Source organism: Bos indicus, chromosome 8, assembly GCF_029378745.1.
Source record: "Bos indicus isolate NIAB-ARS_2022 breed Sahiwal x Tharparkar chromosome 8, NIAB-ARS_B.indTharparkar_mat_pri_1.0, whole genome shotgun sequence".
Taxonomy (NCBI): Eukaryota; Metazoa; Chordata; class Mammalia; order Artiodactyla; family Bovidae; genus Bos; species Bos indicus.
This window is the reverse complement of record NC_091767.1, coordinates 74,389,873-74,406,803: the sequence shown is the minus strand read 5'-3', so window position 1 is coordinate 74,406,803 and position 16,931 is coordinate 74,389,873. Positions and strand designations below refer to the sequence as shown.

The following is a 16,931-nucleotide window of genomic DNA, read 5'->3' as shown; positions in this document are numbered from 1 at the left end:
TGTGAGCAGTCTGTTCACACTATTCAAAGCTCTCATTATAGGCAGGCGTTTGTTTCCAGTCAGCCCAGATACACTGTTCTGTAACTTTCTGAGTCTGTCTCCCGGACCTCCACTTGACAAAGTGCATCTCACTTTCATGGAACAGCCTTTTGGTAGCAGAGAGCAGCTCACCTGCTCCTCCAGGGGTTCACCAGTCCTTCAGACATTTCTCGTGAGACACAACCTTCAGCTCCTTCATCTCCCTAGATCCTTCCAGCAAGCTTTGTACCATTATATGGAGATGGGGCCCTCAGAACTGGGTCCGAGACCACAGAAGTACCATGGCCTCCTAGACTGTGCTGGCCCAATACTGGTCCCTCTGCCAACAGGGAGACTTCCCTGAGGTCAATGGGACCCTGCCCTTTTCCCCACTTCCCACTGTGAGCAGCAGGATGGCTGCTCTCCTCAGAAGACCTGCCTCTGGAGCCCACATCACAAGGATTCCTGGCTGAACTCTGGCCGCGTGGGCATCACAGGCATCACAGGTCACAGAGAGGTGGGACAGTGCCTACAGAGCGGTGCCATGCCCGAATGATGGAACCTCATTTCCACCCAGCAGTTTCAGTTTTCACACGGGAATGGCTCTTTGCCTGCTTGCTGGTCTCTCCCATCCTGCTCTAACCAGGAAGGCCGGGGATGGACTTCTGAGGCTGGATCCTTCCTGCCCAGTCACAGCGCCTAGCATCACTCCGCTGGCCTTCCCAGGGAGTGGCAGGCTGCCGCATCAGGGTTGCCCACAAGACCAAAGGATGCATCACTGGTGGGAAGGTGAGGAGAAAGTGGAACAGTTCTGGGGACTGGTGGGGAGGGTGTGGGGATGGAGGTGGGGGTGGGGGTGGCAGAGAACAAGATGAAGCCCACTGTCCCAGGCCCCTGCTTTTCCCAAACACTTCCCAGTGGAAAACACAGACCGCCTCTCCCATAGGTGATAGATAAATTCACTCCAAAAATAAATCCCTACCAGGATGCTGCAGTGGGCTTGAAGGTCCAACCCTTTCAGTCCTGTTCAATCAGATCAGAGGGGTCTCGGAGGTAGCGGGGGTGGGACACGCTCAAAGCCTGGGTCTCAGAGCAATAAGGAAATGACACATACCTGCCATGCTGAGAGGGAGCCTCTGGGAGAATCACGCCCCGGAAGTGGAAAGGGAAGAACTGGTTGGCCCAGAGGAGCTCGGGGTGGGGGAAAGGGGAGGGGAATGAGGCCCTGGGAAGCTGGGGCTCCTGACTGCTGCAGGCTCTGACTTTTCAACTCCATCTGCCCTGCCTGCAGGCTTATAAACTGGGTCAGCAAAACTGGAGGAGGGAGAAGGCTTGAGGCCAGCCCTGGATTAGTACAGGCCTGCAAAGGGTTGGTCAGCAGTCTGTGTCCATAAATGGAAGTTCCGAAGGGAGACCAGGCCCGGGCTCCCCACCACCTGACGTGGGTAGGTTGGTAAACACCGAGAAGGTGCACACTCACACTCATGACTCAGACACTGTGTTTTCTTGGCACAAAAGGGCTGAGCTGGCTGCCAAGATGGATTTGAAGACGAGAAGAATTACTAAGGGAGGGTGCTGGATCACCGGGTCACCAGTGACAGGAAGTGGGGGGGGTGTTGCGGAGGTGAGCTGGGAGGCTGCTCCATAGCCCCATGAATAGGGGTAGTTCACTGGGGACCCTGGGGGAGCAGGGTGGCTGGGCCTCCCCAGCACCCCATTTCCCCTGGGGAGGCACCTTGAACATTAGATGTAGAAGGGTCCTTCCAGACCCAGAGCTCTCTTCACCTTACAGAGAAGGGGCCTGGTGCCAGGTGCCCCTGACCGTAGTCCCATCAGGAAGTTGGAGAAAGAGCTGGGCTGTGGTTCTCCCATGGCTCTTTCCTGTAAAACATCCTCCCCACCTATCTTTCGGGTTTCCCAGGTGGCACTAGTGGTAAAGAACTTGACTGCCAATGCAGGAGATGTAAGAGAGATAGGTTCAATCTCTAGGTCAGGAAGATCCCCTGGAGGAGGGCATGGCAACCCACTCTAGTATTCTTGCCTGGAGAATCTCCTGGACAGAGAAGCCTGGTGGGTTACAGTACATAGGGTCCCAAAGAGTCAGACATGACTGAAGCGGCTTAGCACGCATGCAGGCACCCATCCTTCATCACCCCCCGGGCTATTTGAATAACCAAAATGTTGTACTTGGAGAATAATCGAGGACCCTTTCTTGTGGTCATCATCTGGAAGGAGAAGAAATCCCCAGTCCTAGACCCATAAGACAAAAGAAACACAGTTCGGTCTTTTTTTTCCCCTCCATCCTGCCAGTCAAAGTATACCAGGTGCAGTGTTCTACAGACAAGTCTTTCACATCCTTTTTCTTTTTTTGTTCATCGCATATATGGCATCATCTGTGAGGGTATTTTGCAGTATTTTAGGGCATCGTGCCAGGGGAAATCCTGCCCCTGCCACCCATTCCCACACCATTAGGGTTGGATCACATCGGGTGCCTGGTCCTCCAGCCTTTGTGACATTTGGGCTGCTTCTCTCCTGACTGCTGGCTGAATCAGGCCTCAGTTGGGACACAATAACATGCCTTTCCTTAGCTAAGGTTGCAAATTTACACTTATTCCTCAGGCTACCTGATTCAAGGCTTTCTCCTTCTCTGGGTGTCACCTTCTGGGAGGGCAGGGCAGATCTTCAGTCTGCACCGTAGCCCTCTGATGTCATTGGCTCAGTGACGTTTACTCACTGAAAAGAATGAAAGTGGGCTTCCATCAGGGTTAAGAACGTGAGATCGGCTGATTTACAGTCATAGTGAGACTGATCTAGTATAGATCTGGCCCGCCCTGCTCCAAATATGCAAAAATGCCAGACAGAATATAACAGAAAAATCTTATCACAGCCAACGTCGAGAGGCGATTCTTAGGTATCACAAATGGAAGGACTCACAGCCAGAGTAGATGAGTGGGGGCTGACACTGTGGAGACCCCAGGTCCTGGGGATGAACACACACAGAGGGTGACTTCTGGGTCCAAATCCTTTCAAGGCAGGGGTGGAGCACAGAGAATAAATAGAGATGGGCCCTGGGAACACCATTTACCAGCCCAGAGAGGTGAGAAAGCTTGACCTCTGTCTGGGGCCCGATTAAAAAAAGAAAGAAAGATTTTTTTCTTAGAAACCAAAGCCTGTGCCATTCTAGCAATGTACACCAAGAATTCTAATACAAGTAATTAAAACAAACAAATTCAAGAACTTCCCTGGTGGTCGAGCAGTTAGGACCCCTCACTTTCACTGCTGGGGCTGAGGGTTTGATCCCTAGTCGAAGAACTAAGATCCTACATGCCATGGTGGCGGCACGACTAAAAATAAATCAATGAAAACAAATGCAGAAATGGTGACAAGTGATTCTGGCAGAGGAAAAAACAAAACTCTTTGCTGAGGGGGAAGAATTCAATCAGAAATGAAGTGGGAATCCCCACCCTTCACATACACAAAGACACAATTCAAAATTACAAACCATGCAGATTAACAAGCCACCTGTGGAGAAGGCTCAGCAGACAAAAATCATAGATTTGAAAAGCAAGACCTGGCCAAGGAACTAAACAGACATTTCTCCAAAGAAGACATACAGATGGCTAACAAACACATGAAAAGATGCTCAACATCACTCATTATCAGAGAAATGCAAATCAAAACCACAATGAGGTACCATTTCACGCCAGTCAGAATGGCTGCTATCCAAGTCTACAAGCAATAAATGCTGGGGAGGGTGTGGAGAAAAGGGAACCCTCTTACACTGTTGGCGGGAATGCAAACTAGTACAGCCACTATGGAGAACAGTGTGGAGATTCCTTAAAAAACTGGAAATAGAACTGCCATATGACCCAGCAATCCTACTGCTGGGCATACACACCGAGGAAACCAGAATTGAAAGAGACACATGTACCCCAATGTTCATTACAGCACTGTTCATAATAGCCAGGACATGGAAGCAACCTAGATGTCCATCAGCAGATGAATGGATAAGAAAGCTGTGGTACATATACACAATGGAGTATTACTCAGCCATAAAAAAGAATACATTTGAATCAGTTCTAATGAGGTGGATGAAACTGGAGCCTATTATACAGAGTGAAGTAAGCCAGAAAGAAAAACACCAATACAGTATACTAACGCATATATATGGAATTTAAAAGATGGTAACAATAACCCTGTGTACAAGACAGCAAAAGAGACACAGATGTATAGAATAGTCTTTTGGACTCTGTGGGAGAGGGTGAGGGTGGGATGATTTGGGAGAATGGCATTGAAACATGTGTAATATCATATGTGAAACGAATCGCCAGTCCAGGTTCGATGCATGATACAGGATCTCGGGGCTGGTGCACTGGGATGACCCAGAGGGATGGTATGGGGAGGGAGGTGGGAGGGGGATTCAGGATGGGGAACTCGTGTACACCTGTGGCAGATTCATGTTGATGTATGGCAAAGCCAATACAATATTGTAAAGTAATTAGCCTCCAATTAAAATAAATATATATATATAAAAAGAAAAGCAAGACCTGGGGTTAACAGAATAATTCCAGGACCATAAAGAGTCTATTTCAAATATGTAAATGTGAGAGTGGGCAGGGGAAAGATATGAGAAATCCAAGATGATAATTCTTTTAATACTAGGCTAAATTTGGGAGGGAGAATTTTAAAAACAAGGTGACATTAAAATGCTTGTCTGTAATAGCTTGGAAGATGGACAGTCAAAGATTGGAGCTGAGGTGTCCTATCTTCCACTTTGGGGAGGAGGACAAAGATGTTGGCTAATGCTAAACTTTCAAATCAGAAAATCCCATGGACGGAGGAGCCTGGTAGGCTGCAGTCCATGGGGTCGCTAAGAGTTGGACACGACTGAGTGACTTCACTTTCACTTTTTCACTTTCATGCATTGGAGAAGGACATGGCAACCCACTCCAGTGTTCTTGCCTGGAGAATCCCAGGGACGGGGGAGCCTGGTGGGCTGCCATCTATGGGGTCGCACAGGGTCAGAAGCGGCTTAGCACTAGCAGCAGCAGCAGCAGACTTTTCAAATCAAGTAACGTGTTAAAGATGAGGTAAGTCACTAAAATAATAGAACTGTAATGTATAACTTCTAAAGTAGGAGGGTAAAAGAGGAGGAAATTAAAGAAACACAGTCAATCCAGTGAAAGACAATAAGCCAGGAAAAAAACAAAGGGAAAATGGATTTCCAAATATACAATAATATAGTAGAAACATACTGAATATATTAGAAGTCTTAATAAATTAAAAAAAAATCTTAAATTGCCTGTTAAAAGAGAAAAACCTTTGGATTCAATTTTTAAAAAACCAGTTCTATGTATTTTACAAGAAATAAAACTAAAATATTAGAAAAGTTGAAGATAAGGGGAAAACCGCAAATCAGACCATTACTAAATGAAAGACAGTTGATACAAGTATATAAAATAACAAACTAGCTGGATTTGAAGAAAAAAATAAAAATATGATTATGATAAAGAATGATTTTTAAAAGAAAACAATTTACCAAGAAGATATAATAATGAACATATCAAAACACAATGAAATAAAAATATAAAGCAAAAATGAACAGGAATACATAAAGAATTTTCACCTTCCATACTTCATTTGGTCTGAGCTCTACAGAATTGTGCAGATGCCCAAAGTGATGGAATTAGAAGCCAAGTCCTCTAGGAGGTGATTAGGTCATGAGGGTAGAGCCCCAGTAATGGGTTTAGCATCCTTATAATAGAGATATTAGAGGAATTACTACTATTCCACCACCACGTGAGGACACAGGGAGAAGACAACTGTGAACAGCAAGCAGGTTCTAACCAGACTGCAGACACCCTATTCTCAGACTTCCCAGCCTCCAGAACTGTGAGAAATAGATGTTTGATGTTTAAGCCACCTAGTCTATGGTTCTTTTGTTACAGCAGTTTGAACAGATAAAGATGTTTGCTGAATAAATGGATGAATTCAGATAATACTCCAAGTCTGTGCTTTTTTCTATTAAGTTAAAGCACCTATTTTACCCATCTTAATCTTAACCATCTGTCTCTTCCCTTCCCCCAGATCTCCCCCCACAACAAAGGCTTCTCCTTTCTCCATTCTGTTTACTGGACATTTCCCCTCCCTCATCCAGAGTTGGCAGAGGAAACAGAAGAAAGCCAGGCTCTCACATGTCCAGTGTGTCTCATAAACACAGCCAGTCTCACTATATACCAGGAAATGATGCTCCCGGTGGTTGTTGAGGGAGAAGGCAGGCATGGAGTGTTGCACAGCACTAGAGATCTGGGAGGAGGTGAGTTTTCTATTCTCTGCTGTCAGTTACTAGCATCATCTCCCCATCCTGAGCAGATGTCTAAAAGTGATGGGGGAACCATGAGGTGTTTAAACAATAATGGAAATGGACCCAGAACTATTTGAGTGGTGAGGAAGTTCTTGGGGACAAAAGAAATATCATGAGACAGATGAATTTTAGTTGGTAGCTTTTAAAAAATTTCTTATTTTGAAATAATTGTAGACTCAAAGGAAGTTGCAAAAGTAGTACAGACTCCAAGTACCCTTGATCCATCTTCCTGTGATGCTGAAATATCTAAACCAGGAAACTGACATCGGTTTACTGCTGTGAGTGGACAATAGACCTAATTCCATTTTCACCATTTTCCACAGGGATTTGTGTGTGTCTCTGTGTGTGTAGTCCTATGCACTCTTATCCCATGCGTATGATTGTGTAACTATCTCCCCAATCAAAATGCAGAACTGTTCCAGCACCATGAAAGAACTCACTTGTGTTACCCTTCATTTCGGCAACTATTGCTTTGTTCTCTATCTCTACAGTTTTGTCTTGTAAGAATGTTACATATTGGGATCATACAGGAATCTTTTGGCATTGACTCTTTTTTTCACTATGTATAATGCCCTCAAGATTCATTCAGGTTGTTGTGTTTATCAACAGTCCCTTCTTTCTTTTTACTGAGTAGTTTTGGATTGTGTGGGCCACCCAGGTGGCTCAGGGGTACAGAATCTGCCTGCCAATGCAGAGATGTGGGTATGATCCCTGGGTAAGGAAGATCCCCTGAAGAAGGAAGAAGGAAATAGCAACCCGCTCCAGTATTCTTGCCTGGAGAATCCCATGGCCAGAGGAACGGTTGCTAAGAATCAGACACAACTTAATGAATGAGCACAGACACAGATACACAGGGCTGCATTCCTTCAGAAACTCTTTCCCTCTCTTTTCCAGCTTCTAGAAACTGTTTGTTAGCTTGCTGGTCCCTACCTCCATCTTTAAAGCCAGTAGAATAACATCTTTATCACTCTCCATGTGAGCCATACTTCTGACATCACATCACCTTCTTTGACCCAGACCCTCCTGTCACCCTCTTATAAGACCCCATGTGACAGGCAACCAGGTAACCTAGGATCATTTGCCCATCACAAGGTCCTTAACCTAATCACATTTGCAGAGTCTCCTTTGTTCTGTAAATCAACACATTCACAGGTTTTCAGATTAGGACCTGGGCATCTTTGGGAGGTTCTGATTATACACCAGATACACAGTATTAAAGCATTAAGACTCCTTTTGAACAAGAGCAAAGTGTAGTCTAGAGACTGAAGAGGCAGAATTGAAAATAGTCATTTACTCTAAAAACAACGTTCACTTGTGACAAAAGGGCACGTTGGTTTTAAAATTTCAGACATAGGCAGTACAATAAAAATGTCATTCTTGAAAATCGAGGATGGGACTTCCTTGATGATCCAGTGGTTAAGACTCTGGGCTTTCACTGCAGGGGGCATGGGTTCGATCCCTGGATGGAGAATTTCCAAGTACTGCATGGTGTGGCCAAATAAATAAATATGAAAGAAAATCACTTTTAGTGATTCCACTAAAAATCACTTTTAGTGTCACCACTATTAGTGACATTGTCTTCAAGTCCAGGAAAGAAAGACCAGTAAGCAGGTGACTTGGTCTGGGAAATCCTACAAGCTTGGCTGCATGACCAGGAAGTCAAACTCAGTCATCTCCTCCTTCATATAATAACTGTTGTCAAGCAGTTCAACAGTATGTAAATGATTTATGGACATATAATTTATGACCTTACAACCCGTCCTTTCTGCAAAGCTGTATTTAATCCTTGGCTGTAACATAATTCTACATCGTCAATTCCCAAGCACTTTAGATGTCACCATTTCCCTCCATTCCTCAAATTGAATTATCTTCCCAACAGACACACACACCTGCCAGCAGATGTAACTTTGTTGTATGATCAAAGTTGGCAAGACTACTGCAGGGGGACCTCCATTGTTTTGTCTGCCTTCAATACCTCCTTCCCCTTCTTCAGAATTTCCCTAGTTTTCTTTGTGGGGAGCTAGTCCTCCTTCCACAGCAACCAGCTGGTTCTAGTGGAGGCTGGCCATCATGGGAGACCATCTCCTTCTCCTGTCTGGACCACAGATAGGATGCAGGACACCCTCGCTAGGGCAAAATGGCACCCGCCCTGTTGGCCAGGAGGTTCAGTTCAGTTCAGTTCAGTCGCTCAGTTGTGTCCGACTCTTTGCGACCCCATGGACTGCAGCATGCCAGGCCTCCCTGTCTATCACCAACTCCCAGAGTTTACCCAAACTCATGGTCATTGAGTCAGTAATGCCATCCAACCATTTCATCCTCTGTCATACCCCCTTCTCCCCCTGCCTTCAATCTTTCCCAGCATCAGGGTCTTTTCAAATGAGTCAATGGCCCAGAAATGGACACATGACCTTAGCCAGACCAATCAGTTTTCTTTGGCATTTTTCAAACTTTGGCTTAGGGAGTGAGGATTTCCCTTGTGGGTGAGAAAGTTGTGGATGAAAACTCGACACAGTTAGTGGCAATGCCCCTGGCTTTTGGAGAAGTTGTTCTGAAAGAATGAAGCCAACATGCAATGAGAGCCAGAGAGGCAGATGGGCAGAGCCAGGAGTCCCTGGCCATGTCTAAATGCCTAGTTTGAGTTGACCTTGAGTTCAGTTGCTTCCTGAATCTTCCCTTAGTGTGGATATGTGATCCTGCAAATCCTGTCTTTGGACCAGCATCTTTGCGGTTTGTGTCATCTACATCTACAAGGCTATTGACTGTGGCGATAACAGATGTGGGATGCCTTCTTTTTCTTGCTCTATCCTCAACAGCAGTTTCTTTTCTGTGGATGCTTTCTTGCTCCTATTTGGGAAACTTATTCCAAGGCCACACTTTGAAGGTCTATGTGACTGATGATGTTCATGAGTAGGCACTTGAAGGCTAGTCATCCTCAAGCAGATGAATAGTGGGAGATCATACCTTCAAAGCAGCATCACCTTAGAACAATCCTGTGACCAAAGTGCCTCTTTTACTTAAGCTTTGATCTTGATGTAAACTGCCATTACAGGGTACACATGGAGATTGTGTTGTGGTAACCAAAGCATGAGTGCATGTGTGTGTGTGTGTGTGTGTGTGTGTGTGTGAGAGAGAGAGAGAGAGAGGTTGTGAATGTGTGAATGAATGCACTAGGGACTTTGCTTATTCATACTCACAGGGCTTCCCAGGTGGCCACAGTGGTAAAGAATCTGCCTGCCAACGTAAGAGATGCAAGAGACACTGGTTTGAGCCCTGGGTCCAGAAGACTCCCTGGAGAAGGAAATGGCAACCCACTCCAGTATTCCTGCATGGAAAATCCATGAACAGAGGAGAGTCCATGGAGTCTCCAAGAGTCAGACAAGACTGAGCGACTAAACAGCAACAAGAACAATTCATAGGTCAACACGTACAATTAGTCCAAGCTGGGCCCTTCCTTCCTTAGACTTCCCTGGTAGCTCAGACGGTAAAGCGTCTGCCTACAATGCAGGAGACCTGGGTTCAATCCCTGGGTCAGGAAGATCTCCTGGAGAAGGAAATGGCAACCCACTCCAGTATTCTTGCCTAGAGAATCCCATGGATGGAGGAACCTGGTAGGCTACAGTCCATGGGGTCACAAAGAGTCTGACATGACTGAGCAAATCCCATGAAAAGAAAGGAGGGAGAGAAAACTTGACAATGGATTAGAAAGCAATGGACACTGTCTCTGAATTGTCCTAGTAAACAATAGACTTTGGGGACAGGCAGCCCATCCCCAAATTAAGGGTGACTCACTGGCTTGGCCTGGTAGCTCTTTATCCGAACCACTGCCTTCATCTTGAACATCTGATAGAACAAACCTCCAACAGGAACAACCCCATCCATGAAGAGCTCATGGCAACTTTGTGCTCTAGACTTTTTTGGATCTCTTTTGGCGTAGGATTCTGGAATGAATCCCCTTCAAGCCTGAGACTAGATAGGCAGTCCTGTGAGCATGTAGTTCTCTGCCTTGTGTCTCCTTGAGGGGGCGTGGCCTCCTCTGTCTCAGGGGAAGGAGACACGCTTCTCCTTCAATGCTTTTTCTGCTCTCGAGACAGAAAGTGCCAGGACACCATGCCATCCCCTTGGGTTCAAAATCACATGCCTCCCAATTTAAGTTCCTCTCTTGACTCTTAGAGCCAAAACAAGTCCACAAGTGTGGGCTGGCCCTGATGACACGTCCCCTCTGCATGGTGAGGATAGTGTTCTTGCTCTAACAAGCACTGACATGAGGCAAGCTGGTTGCAAGGCTTTTCCTGTCTTTTGTTTTCCTTGCTCACAGGAACCCATGTTGACCTTGACTTAGCCTTCAGGGTATCATGCTTACTTTGCCTATGCTGGAGACTACCAATTCTGAGGATGAGTAGGTGAGTGAGAAAAAAAGCTTCGGCACTGTCAGGATATGTGTAGAGTATATTTTAAAAAATGGGGTGGTAGGGGGACACCGTTTGTATTAATGGGTGAGCATTTTGAAAGGTGGGAAGGGTGGGGGTCTTGGAGCTCAGAAGAACAGAAAGGGGATCAGCAAGGGAGAGGGGAGGTAACTCAATCAGGGTCCCACCACCCCGCCGCAACATGCCCCCTGAGTCATGCATGACAGGCCCTGCAGAGCAAGTGCCGAAGTCAGCTCCCAGCTTGGGGAAGCGGGGCCTGAACAGCGGACTGAGTCATACTTATTGAAGAGACCATGGGAACAAAAGCTGTCACGGGGAGCCTGTGCGGGGGCCAGCATTCACACTGCTTTTACCACCCATTAGCAGCATTTCTCTTTCCTCAAGTGGACGGGCTACGTGGGCTGTGGGTTAAGAAAATCAAACACAGGTTCCATTTTGCACAGCCTCCTTCAGTGGGCAGGTTTAACCCCATAAACCAGGTGTGTTTGGAGAGACTGGCGTACAACTGACATTTTACTTTTAACATTCGCCAGAGTGAGGTGGCTTCCTGGTGGCTCAGCGGTAAAGAATCTGCCTTTAATGCTGGAGACCCGATTTCAATGCCTGGGTCAGGAAGATCCCCTGGAGAAGGAAATAGCAACCCACTCCAGTATTCTTGCCTGGAGAATCCCATGGACAGAGGAGATTGGTGGGTTGTGGTCCATAAGGTCACAAAGAATCGGAGACAATTGAGCGACTAAACAACGGCAACAAGACCAACACAGAGTGAGACTCCTTGGTATTCAACAGAAGATGTTTATAAAATGAACCTACTGCTACTGTTGCTGCTAAGTCACTTCAGTCATGTCCAACTCTGTGCAACCCCATAGACAGCAGCCCACCAGGCTCCCCTGTCCCTGGATGACTGGAAAATGCTGATCATTTTAGGTTTTAAACTGTGGAGTCTCATTGGAGGCATGATTCTGTTCTTATTGTAAAGGATCTTTTTGCAAACCCAGGTCTAGCCCTGGGTGGAATCCTTTGGGGACAAGCAGAGGAACAAAAATTGACAGTGGGGCTTGGCAGGTTTACTGCTATGGGGCCTCAGGCAAATCACTTTCCTGGTTTCTCTTTTTTTTTTTTTCTGGTTTCTCATTTTTGTATTTTTATTTGAAAAGCAAAAATTTAGAAAGTGGTGGTCACCCACATTTCCACAATTCCAAATGAAGTACTGTTTACATGTTGCAGACTCTTGCCTTGTTTGTTGACCAAAGGACTGTCATGGGTGATGGCCAAGGTCCCTTCCAGCTTAACTTTCTCTAATTCAATGACTAATTATTCCACGTGTACGTGCAAAGTCGCTTCAGTTGTGTCCGATTCTGCAAGCCCACCAGGCCCACCAGGCTCCTCTGTCCATGGGATTCTCCAGTCAAGAATACTGGAGTGGGTTACCATGCCTTCCTCCTTCCAGACCCAGGGACTGAACTCACATGTCTTATGTCTCCTACATCTCCTGCATTGGCAGGCGGGTTCTTTACCACTAGTGCCACCTGGGAAGCCCAATTATTACATGGGTCCAGTCATAACAGAGATCAGATCTGTCTTCCTGGTGCTCCCCCACCAAACACCTATATTTTTGAAAAGTTAGTGGTAATATGTGGTTAACCACTGATACTTGTACAATACAGGATCCCTTGCAGCTTGATTACAAAGCAAGAATTCCCAACTTTTTTTGTTGACTCTTAAAAAATATCAAATTTTTATTATAAAATTTTAAGTGTTTCACAAATGATTGCTAAAAAATGATACCCCATGGGCTGATGTTGTTTAGCAAAGCAGCTAAGTCGTGTCTGACTCTTTTGCGACCCCATGGACTGTAGCCTGCCAGGCTCCTCTGTCCATGGTATTTCCCAGGCAAGAATACAGGAGTGGGTTGCCATTTCCTTCTCCAGGAAGAATTCCCAACTTTGTAATGTGTTTATGCATCTTTCTCCTGAAGCCATGGGCTTGGAGAATGGGTAAAGGCCCCAAGTGAAGTTGACCCCTCTCTCCTAAGGGCTTGGAAATAGATCTTCTGGGCAAAGCCAGAGCTTTGAGAGTCACTTGAAGTATCCATCTTTCCTCTTGGGATCTTCCTTGTATGAAGACGCTGTGTTTGCCTGGGGAAGTCTTACTGAAGAAACTGCAAAGGCTCTGGAATGTTTGTTCATCCTTGGCCAGACTCCCAAGCTCCAAGATTTTTGTTTTTGGCCACACCGTGAGTCATGCAGGATCTTAGTTACCTGCATAGACCAGGGATAGAACCCACAATCCCTGCAGTGGAAGCCTGGAGTCTTAACCACTGTACTGCCAGGGAAGTCCCTTCAAGATTTCAGTAATATCCAAATTCTATGGTTTGGCTACACTTTTGTTAACTTCCTGTAAACTGCTGACGCCACAAACTTTTGTATCTCTGGCTTACTCCTGTATTTGCAAATGCAGCCTTTTCAGGTCATTATTAAACAAAGAAGCACCATGAAGTCTCCATGATACCCATCCAAACACCTCTTCCCCAGCACCTCTGTCACACCTCGGGCACGTTCTGACTCATTTGTTTTCATTATTGAAAAGACAGAGCTCTCTATATACTTCCAAACTAGAACTAGAAGAAGCCTCTAACTGGATAATAAACAGCCACCTTGGTCATGGGGTCCAGAGATGAGGAATCTATTCTTCTGGCCACAGGACAAATACACTCTGTAAAGAAGGATTCAGTTCTCTCCACAGAGGCTTTTGAAGGTCACTGTCATTTCTCAGTTTGCTACAGTTTTTGCATTTAAGGGGGCTTTAGGCATTTTTTAATCTAACTCTTTCATTTGACAAGGAGGGAAATGGGACCAGGTTTGTCCAAAATAATCCTGATCTCTAAAATTTGTGAAAGACTTTAAAATGTGTAAAGGATATTGATGGGCTTCCCAGATGGTGCTAGTGGTAAAGAACCTGCCAGTGCAGGAGACATAAGAGATGTGGGTTTGATCCCTGAGTGGGGAAGCTCCCCTGCAGGAGGGCATGACAACCCACTCCAGTATTCTTGCCTGAAGAATCCCATAGACAGTGGAGCCTGGTGGGCTATGGTCCATGGGGTCCCAGAGTTGGACACAACTGAAGCGACTTAGCACGCACACAGCTCAAAGGAGATAACATGCATTTGAATATGCATTCGACAACTCAGGTGTTCTTAGTTCCATTTTACAGGTGAACAGAGGGAACCTCGGGGCTATTGAGGCAGGACCCAAGATCAGAGGAACTGACCCAGAGACCTGGAGTGTGTCTACCCGCTCTGGGCCCGTGTCTTTGTCACTGTACAGTGGTGCCACTTGAGAATCCAACCAGAAAACTGGTTTTCCCTTGAGAGAGAGAAGCTGCCAAAGAAAGGGGTAAAGAGATCGAGATGGAAGGAGAAGGACAAAAACGGAGTTCTCCAGCTCTCTGCAATGTATTTTGCTGGGCCCTTTCTACGTTACCTTGTATGACTGTCATCATTGCCTGGTGAGGCAAATATTCCAATCCCCTTAGAAAACAAAGATTTGGAGAGGTTACAGAAACTTGATCTAAATCACAGAATCAAGGGGGAAAAAAGAGGATCAGGAGTTGGAATATAGGTCTTGAGACTTCAGACTCTCACCTTCTCTACTGTTTCATGCTACATACACCACATCTGTGAACTCCAACCCGCAAACATCCGGTTCTGATCAGGACACCAACAGCGGGTAGGAGGAGGACTTCAGTCCACCGAGTGGTGTCTGGCCCAGTGGCCTGAGGTTGGAATGTAAGGAACATACAGGAATACAGGAAATGGCGGGGAGGGGGCGGGGCGGTAAGGTGAGGGGAATTGCTGATCTGAGGAACTGGGGGCTGTCTGGTCACAGGAGCTGCATCTGAAAGGCAGAGGGACCAGGGACTGGAAGAACAGAGGGCTGCAAGGGGGTGGGGTGGGGAAAGGGCAGTGCCAGCACGTTGAAGAACCATCTCCAAATGGAAGAGAGTGAGGGGAACTGCGGTGGCTGGGGGCGGGGCGGACGCAGGCCTGGTGCAGGGCAGGGCTGCGTGGGAGCAGAGAGGATCTGCAAGCTGCCCTGTCTGCATCACAGGCATCTTGAGAACAAGTGCAAGCAGAGAGATCCGGCCCTTCAAGAACCACCTACCCAGCCGCCCCCACAAAGACATTACCCAATGCCAAGTAAGAGCGAAACGGCAACCAATTTAGGGCTCCCGGGGGATGAGCCAATATCTCTGGAGCATGATGCTGGCCACCTCTGACAGTTACCTTCCTCTTGTTGCACGGAGAAGCCAGGGAACTGTTTGTATTGTCTGCAGTGCTCCATGGACAGTGCGCGGAGGTGTGATCACACTTCCCCTGCTCGTTGCTAAGCAACAGCATTAAGATGATATGCCAGGCTGAAGCTCTGGGAGGTGTGTGTTGGAGAGTGTGCATGCTGGGAAAGAGTTGCAGAGTGGAGTGGAAAGAGAAATAGGCTCTGTGGATTTCATTTTAACTCGGGCATCTTGGCAGGTGAAGTCTGGGAGAGCCTCGTCTTGTGGAGGGAACATGGAAGAGACTGCAAGACTCTGAATTGTGAGGAACCAATGAAGAAACCTGACTATTCACCATATGAGAAGAGGACCGAGTTCTGTTGAAGTCTGTATTTCAAGAACAATATCTCAGGGTAGACAGTTTTCAGGCATCTAGTCTCACTAGTTTTCAACTTCTATTTCAGATTTTTCCCCCCACATGCTATTCAGTTCTCATTGTGTCCAGAGATCATTTTACTTATTTGGGATCATTTTATCTAAATTGGAAGGGGAAGCTCTTTCTGTTTGTGAAGCTTGGAGCTTCTAGGTACAGGTTGCTCGTATAGAAAGCTGTGGAAGCCAGGAGAATGGACTAGTTTAGGAGAACAGGAATTCTTCATCTCTGGGGTGTCTACACAGACTGGACAACCACTTGGCATGACAGCATCTTTGAAGAGTGGCCTTGAAGGAGAAGCAGGGTAGGCAGGGCAAGAGGCAGTAGGAACAAAGGCAGGAGAGATGAAAGTAAAGGATGTGTTCTGAGAAGACTGGGTCAAACCAGCAAAGGTAAGGTAGAATGTAATGGGCTGAATTGTCTTCCCCCACATTCAAATTCACATGTTATTGGCCTAACCCCCAGGACTTCAGAATGTGGCTGTATTTGGACCTACGACTTTTAATGAGGTAATTAAGGTAAAACAAGGTCATTGGGGGTGGACCCTCCTCAGCATGACTGGCGTCCCTATACGAAGAGGAAATACAGACAAGGATATGAACTGAGGGAGGAGTCAAGGAGGGAGGCCTCAGAAGAAGCTAATCTTGTGAATATTTGATCTTGGGCTTTCAGTTTCAAGAACTGTGAGAGAATAAATGTTTGTTTAAGCTGCCCTGCTGCTGCTAAGTCACTTCAACCGTGTCCAACTCTGGGCGACCCCATAGACGGCAGCCCACTAGGCTCCCCCGTCCCAGGGATTCTCCAGGCAAGAACACTGGAGTGGGGTGCCATTTCCTTCTCCAATGCATGAAAGAGAAAAGTGAAAGTGAAGTCGCTCAATCATGTCCGACTCTTAGCGACCCCATGGACTGCAGCCTACCAGGCTCCTCTGTCCATGGGATTTTCCAGGCAAGAGTACTGGAGTGGGGTGCCATTGCCTTCTCCATTAAGCTGCCCAGTCAGTGGTATTGGTTATGCAGCTGAGCTGAGGAATAGAAGAATGATGAGAAGCAAGACTGAGAGAATGGACCAGAGAGAAACTGATGGGAGTTTCTGGGAACATGAGAGCCAGGCTGAGGAATTCAAAGGGACTGTCGATGGGTTTTACTTTTTAAGTTTAATGAGGATGTTTCAAAACAGAAGTCCCGCTTGGGCAGGGGAAAGATGGGAGCCCATAAGTGATGAAGAGGATGGAACCAGCTAATAGGTCTTGTTTCTCATGGAGTGTTAATGTCAATGGCTGGCTTTGGCATTTTTAAGATGGCAACAAAATCACTCATGCAGAAGTGGAGAGCCAGAAAGGCAGGGCATCTGAAAACTATGTCATGCAAGGAAGAGGTGAAACAGTTCTTTATGTGAAGCCTTCAACAAGAATCGT

At 46.5% G+C, this 16,931-nt stretch overlaps 1 protein-coding gene across 5 annotated transcripts in view; it reads right to left on the bottom strand.

Annotated features, from left to right (window-relative positions):
• PTK2B (protein tyrosine kinase 2 beta) overlaps window positions 1-16,931 on the bottom strand; it is a 138,899-nt gene that overhangs the window by 97,655 nt on the left and 24,313 nt on the right. Inside the window, exon 1 of one of the 5 annotated variants that reach the window (XM_070794965.1) lies at window positions 15,095-15,116. The exons of 3 other annotated variants lie outside the window; for them this stretch is intronic. The gene's annotated coding sequence lies outside the window, so the exon portion shown is untranslated. Of the gene's footprint in view, window positions 1-1,000; window positions 1,113-15,094; window positions 15,117-16,931 lie in introns of those variants that run through there. One more of the 5 variants, XM_070794964.1, reaches the window with a different exon arrangement.